Source organism: Meleagris gallopavo, chromosome 1 (assembly GCF_000146605.3).
Source record: "Meleagris gallopavo isolate NT-WF06-2002-E0010 breed Aviagen turkey brand Nicholas breeding stock chromosome 1, Turkey_5.1, whole genome shotgun sequence".
NCBI lineage: Eukaryota > Metazoa > Chordata > Aves > Galliformes > Phasianidae > Meleagris > Meleagris gallopavo.
Window position 1 is genome coordinate 29253697 of NC_015011.2, and position 6600 is coordinate 29260296.

The window sequence follows — 6600 nt, forward strand, 5'->3', positions numbered from 1 at the left end:
TCATGCAAGGCATTGGAGTAGGGCAGTAAGCCTAACTCTAAGCAATGGGTGCTGCTGAATGGTTGCTTGCCTGCAGCAGAGCACTGAAAAAAATGGCCTAGAGCAAGTCAGAAAGCGTGTCTCTAGTTGAATACTCTTATGAAGTGTGAGCCAACGCGTGCGTGTGCAAGAGAGTGTGCTGGCATACGTGTTTTGTATGTGTGCTACTCCTCACAAGCCTCGGCTTCCATGCAACTGTCAATAAAGCACAAACCTGACCTGTCAGCATTTTTCTGTGCTAGTGCCCATGTCACTCTCCTTCCAAACTCTCCATCTCCATGAGTGTGGAGGGTCCAAGGACATCACCTCCCCCCTCTGCTCTCCACTGCAGGCACCAACCCCTTGCAGCTGCGGGTGCAGGATGGTCCTGGTCCTTGTGCGGGGCGTGTGGAGGTTCTGTACAATGCTACCTGGTATGGCGTCTGTGACAGCAGCTGGACCATGCTGGAGGCCAAGGTGGTCTGTAAGCAGCTGGGCTGTGGACCAGCAGAGTCTGCACCCATCGGAGCCCAGTTCGGGCAAGGGCATGACCTTACCTTGCTGGAGGGGCTGAGCTGCCGTGGGACAGAATCGCTCTTCCTGGAGTGCCAGCAGAGAAATATGGGCCCAGGACTGTGCAGACACGGCATGGCAGCTGGTGTGGTGTGCACAGAGATGAAAGGTGAGTGCTAGGAACCTCCATCATCCTACTGCAGTTGGCACCAGTCTGAACTAGCGTCTGAACTAGTGTTGAGCAAAGTCTCCAGGACAGGTAGTGGTCCCACTTAGCCATGGTACAGGAGACATGGGGTGATAGCCATCTTCCTGCTCTTGCCCTAGTCTTATCTCCTTCCTAAACAGGCAAAAGTGCTTCCAGAAACCATTAGATAGGGTAGGGGCACCTGAAGGAAGTAGTTGCAGACATTAATGTGGGATTAATTAGGAGAATGCATTTCAGCAGGCGTGGCTGAGACTAGGCAAGACAATTCCCAGTTTGATTTCTGCAAATGTGTAGTCTCCTGTTTCTAACAGGGCTCTGTAATGCCTTGCTGTCTCCCATGGGTGTCTGAGAACGCAGAGATCTCCCCTGGTTCCATTAGTCCAAGGTAGTCCAAGGTAGGGTTCCATGCACTCAACAAAGATAAGCTGAGAGGGTGAAGCCTGAGCCCCAGGGAGAGTTCTGATGGAAGATACTGGAATTTCCCAAAAATGTGCAGCAGAAATGAAGGGTAAGAAGAAATCTAAAGGAGAGCATGGCTCCAACCACCTAACCAAGCTCCTCCACGCTGAACTCTTTCTGCAGACATTATGCATTCCTGCTCAGTGTTGTCAGGTCTTCTTGGCGTGGTGGCGATGTTCTGTGGGATCCTGCTGGTCATGTACTTGGGAGTGAGATGTAGAAGACAGGCTGGACGCATCCTGGGTAAGAGCAGGACCTCTATGCGTGATGCACCTGGTCTCCCTCCAGGGCTCGTCGTGCTGTTGAATGCATTTCTGGGATGGGGGTTTGTACCCTCTGTGCATCATTCTGCTCCTTTATTTTGCAGACAAGTCACGTGTAAGGAAAATGGAGAATGCTGGGATGTCTTAGTTAGCCGCACTTCTGAGATTGAAGGCAAGACTCTCAGGACCCAGAAAGCAGCAGAGACACTGTTCTGTGGAATCAGAGGAGCAGAACCGCCCCAAGAGGACAGCAAAGATGATCTCCTCTAGCAATCCCATCATGTGTGCCCCGTAGCCCTGGCTCACAGTACAGAGCCTCTTGGGGTCCCAGTTCCACCCTTGACCACACACAGCACCATAAGTCCCTCAGTCTCCAAGAAAGATCTTCTCAGAATGATAACCCCTGCATGGTCCTCCAGGTAGACTCCAGCATCCCAACTCCATCTGCCTGCACAGAACTCTCATGCCCAGCCCTACAATTCTGCCCGTTCCATCACCCCAACAGGGATAACACCTTTTCCTCTAATCTCCCATGGAAATTATTTCCTGAACCAGGAAGAAGTGAGCAGGATGCTCTACTGAACTGTACGTAGCTAATGTTGCAAAATGAACAATGCGCTTCAAAACCTCTCCAGAATGAAGTACCTCATCCATTGTATTTATTCAATTTTTGAATACTAGTAAAAAATCCTGAAACCTGGAAGATCAAGAATGCAATATTATTTACGTATTCGGGGATATGTTGAGACTTAACCTGAAGTCTAGGCAAGGTGAACGTGATAGAAAAATGGGTCCTTTGTCTATGGAGGGGTAATAGACAGTCAGGTCAGATATAGGAGTCTGAAAATTACTGATGTTGGGTAAGATATTGTGCTGGCCACAAAGTATGGCTTGTGTGTGATCCCATTCCTAATGGATCAACCCATGGAGCCAAGTCTGAGCCCAAAACCATTGACCATAGGGTCCATGGTTGGGAGAGAGGAATGTCCCAGTGCCAAAAGAGAGAGAAGAAATAACCACAAGCTCCACTAGTTTGTGGTGAAGATTTGCCAAGCCAAAGAAAAAATGATCTTTATGGCCTCTTCCAACCCCAGACATTCTATGTCTGGGGGAGTTTATGTCCTCTGGAAGAAGGGGCAGGCTACTTGGGGCGATTACAAGCAAGTTGCTAAGGAAAGCAGGGAGGAAGTTAGGAAGGCAAAAGCCCAACTTGAACTTAGATTGGCCGCTGCAGTAAAAGAGAACAAACATTTACAAACATGTAAATGGTAAGAACAGAACCAAGGGTAACTTCCATCCTTTACTTGATGCAGTGGGGAATGCGACCACTGAGGTTAAGGAGAAGGCTGAGGTCCTCAACGCCTTTGTTACATCTGCGTTTAGCAGGCAGATCAGTTATCCTCAGGGCACTTTACACCCTGATCTGTAAGTCTGGGATGCTACGCAGAATATGCCCCCGTGATTCATGTGGAGACTGGTAGAGAGCAGTAAGTTCTCCCCTGAGTCTTCTTCTCCAGACTAAACAGTCCCAGCTCCCTCAGCTACTCCCCATAACATTCGTGCTCAAGACCCCTCACAGCTTCATTGCCCTTCTCTGGACACGCTCCAGGGCCTCCCTGTCTTTCTTGTAGTGAGGGGCCCAACACTGAACACAGCACTCGAGGTGCAGCCTCACCAGTGCTGAATACAGAAGGATGATCACCTCCTGCTCCTGCAACTGGCTGCACTGTTGCTGATACAAACCAGGCCTTCTTGGCCACCTGGGCACATTGCTGGCTCATGTTCATCGAGTGTCAACCAACCCCCCCGGTCTATTTCTTCCACACAGTCTTCCAGCTACTCTGCCCCAAGCCTGTAGTGTTGCCTGGGGTTGTTGTGGCCAAAGTGCAGGACTCACAGAATCACAGAATGTCAGGGAAGAGACCTCGAAATATCATCTAGTCCAATTCCCCTGCTGGGGCAGGAACACCTAGATCAAGACGCACAGGAACGCATCCAGATGGGTTTTGAATGACTCCAGAGAAGGAGACCCCACAACCTCTCTTGGCAGCCTGTTCCAGTGTTCTGTTACCTTTACAGTGAAGAAGTTTTTTTCTAGTATTTATGCCGAACCTCCTATGTTCCAGCTTGCACCTACTGTCCTATCATCGGATGTCACCGAGAAGGGCCTAGCTCCATCCTCCTGATACTCACCCTTTATATATTTATAAATATTAATGAGGTCACCTCTCAGTCTCCTCCAAGCTAAAGAGACCCAGCTTCCTCAGGCTTTCCTCGTAAGGAAGATGCTCCACTCCCTTCATCATATTTGTGGCTCTGCGCTCTACTCTCTCAAGCAGTTCCCTTCCCTTCTTCAACTGGGGGGCCCAGAACTGGACACAATATTTCAGATGCAGTGTCACCAGAGTAGAGGGGGAAGAGAACCTCTCTCGACCTACTATCCACAGCCCTTCTAATACACCTCAGGATGCCACTGTTCTTCTTGGCCACAAGGGCACAGTGCTGGCTCATGGCCCTCCTGCTGTCCACCCAGGTCCCTTTCCCCTACACTGCTCTCCAACAGATCAGTCCCCAAACTATAGTGGTGCCTGAGGTTGTTCTTGCCCAGATGCAAGATTCTACACTTGCCCTTGTTCTATTTCATTGAATTTCTCCCAACCCAACTCTCCAGCCTGTCTAGATCTTGCTGGCTGGCAGCACAGCCGTGGTCAGCACTTGGTCTTGTTGAATTTCATCCTATTGGCCTCAGCTCAGCAGCCAGCCTGTCCAGGTCCCTCTGTAGGGCCTTCCTACCGCCAGGCAGATTGACGCTTCCTGCCAACATGGTGTCATCTGCAAACTTACTCAGGGTACATTCGTTGCCCTCATCCAGATCATCAATAAAGATATTAAACAGGGCCAGCTCCAACACCAACCCTTTTTTTTGTGTGTTTTTTTTTTCCCCATAAAGAAATTTCCGCCCTAAAGACTTTTCTTCCTCAACAGGCAAAGGGATCATACATGTTTCCTAGCAAGTCTCTGAGGTTCACAGTTTGATGGCAGAAATGTGAACACAGGGTTGGGGAAGAAAAACATCCCTGCTAACATATGAGCCTTTTATTTTTTTCTGGCTACCTTGGAAGACCCAGTCCTCCAGCCTTGCTTGTCCCAAAGTTCAGGGGAAAATGGAGGGCTCAGTCTCAGGTACTGCCTGAGAAAAGGACTGGAGCCTGTGTACAAGGAAAGCATCAACTATCAGCATCATTCTGTGTGTACATAAGAAAATATGTTCACAGTTTAGAAAACATCTTTATAACAGCAACGTGCTTGTATTCCTCAAGGCAGAAGATGTATCAAAGAACCCCTGAGTCATGCCCTGCTATTACTAAGCGAAGTTCAGATTAGATAGTTTGGATTACTAAGGGTTCTTCATGTCTCCAACATGTAGGATCAGCACCTCCTAGATCTGAGCTTGGGCAAGGACTTCAGTATCTCAGGAAGGAATTTCAGAATTCCCATAGGACATAGCACACAAATTCGAAAGGGACAGAAGGGACACAGGAGCACAACTCACTTTCAGAGCAGCTATTTGCCTAAGCTATGAAAACAGAAGCACTCTCGCTCACAGCTGCATTGGCCATGTCAGGCTAGGACAGTTCATAGCATTTTTGAGACCATCAGTGTCGGGAATTTCTTTGCTGCTGTCCTGTTTGTTGACAAAGCAGGGGAACAAAGTCCTTAGGCACACTGAGCCTTGTTATAACAGAAAACAGTTGCCTTTCTCAACTACTCTTCTTTTTATGAGCGTGGATTCATTTCTAGCTTTTCACCACCTATTCTTGTACTAGTATTTTACTTTTGTTCCATACACATCTTTTTCCTTTTGCTCTGCAGCCTTACCTCTGCCTGCTCTCAGCATGTCCCTGCAGTTCATGCTTCTATTATTTATTTCTCCTACTATCTTGTCTACAACTCTGTTGGTTTTTGCCAGGCTGAACATTTCAATTCAGCCTGAGACCATCCTGGTCACTCTAGATCCTTCTACCCTAACTGGCTTTGGTTTCATTTCTTATTTCTGTACACACAAGGCAAGAACTCTCCACCCTGTTCCTACTGGAGCCACATCCTTCCTCATCCCTGTTTTCAGTGGCACTAGCACAGCACCCACCACAATCTTAACATCCCCATTTGGAGCAACAAGAGGCATTAATTTAATGATTTTGCAAACTCTTTTTTCTTCTTTTTCTTCTTCTTCTTTTTTTTTCTTCTCTTTTGTCCCAGTAGCATGCTTCTGACCCCCTCCTTGCAAAATTGCATGCCACCAGGTTGTGCATGTTGCAAGGGATGGGAGACAAAAAACGGCAAATTCCTGTGCCTCACCCGCTTCTTTTATAGAGTAAAATAATAATTTTGTCCATTTTCTCTCAAACTGAACCCGAATGGCAGTGAACCTCTACAAATGCCTTAGCCACTGGCCATGTTGATTGTTCTAGTGGGAACACACACTGGTTACGGGAAATTTATGGAGCAGAGTACAAGTTTTCTTCAGGTGTATATGGACATTTATTTCCCCCTTTCCCTCTGGCATGAGAGCAGTTTTCTGGCCAGCTCAGTGTCATGCTGGCTCCAGACTCCATCTAAAAGGCATTTTCAACATTTCACAGTTCATTTTCTTGCAGTCGATGATCTCTTATCCCCCAAAATCCAGTCAGATACATTTAATGAAACAAAACAGGTAAACTTTCCCCAATCCTGCACACGAAAGCATGATTCAGGTCATCAGAAGAAGTCATCTTGTGCTTTAGCCATGACACAGCAGGACCACGGAGGTGCCCTTGGGGCTGGCACGTAGAACACGGGACCAGGGTGCAGAGAGGGTTGTGTTTGCTCTGTACGTTCCTGGAACAGCTCTCCATTTCACAACCTGGAGATAGGAGCAGGCTGTGGCATGGAGCAGAGGGTCACCTGCTGGAACAGCTTCACACAAAGCCCGAGTGACCAAGGGGCAGAGGAAGCTGGGCTGGCAAAGCAGGGAAAAGCCCAGAGCAAAGGAGGGAACAGGAAGAGGGCTTGCTGCTGAAATGCCTGTCACTCCCATCTGCCCCAGTTCCTCTCTGTCCCTCCCAGCTGGCCGGTGGGATCTGGCACTCAGCTGCTGGC

General features: G+C 48.4%; 1 pseudogene; it reads left to right on the plus strand.

The window, feature by feature from the left end:
• Window positions 1–6600, plus strand: part of LOC100550420 — a 42171-nt pseudogene that overhangs the window by 23039 nt on the left and 12532 nt on the right.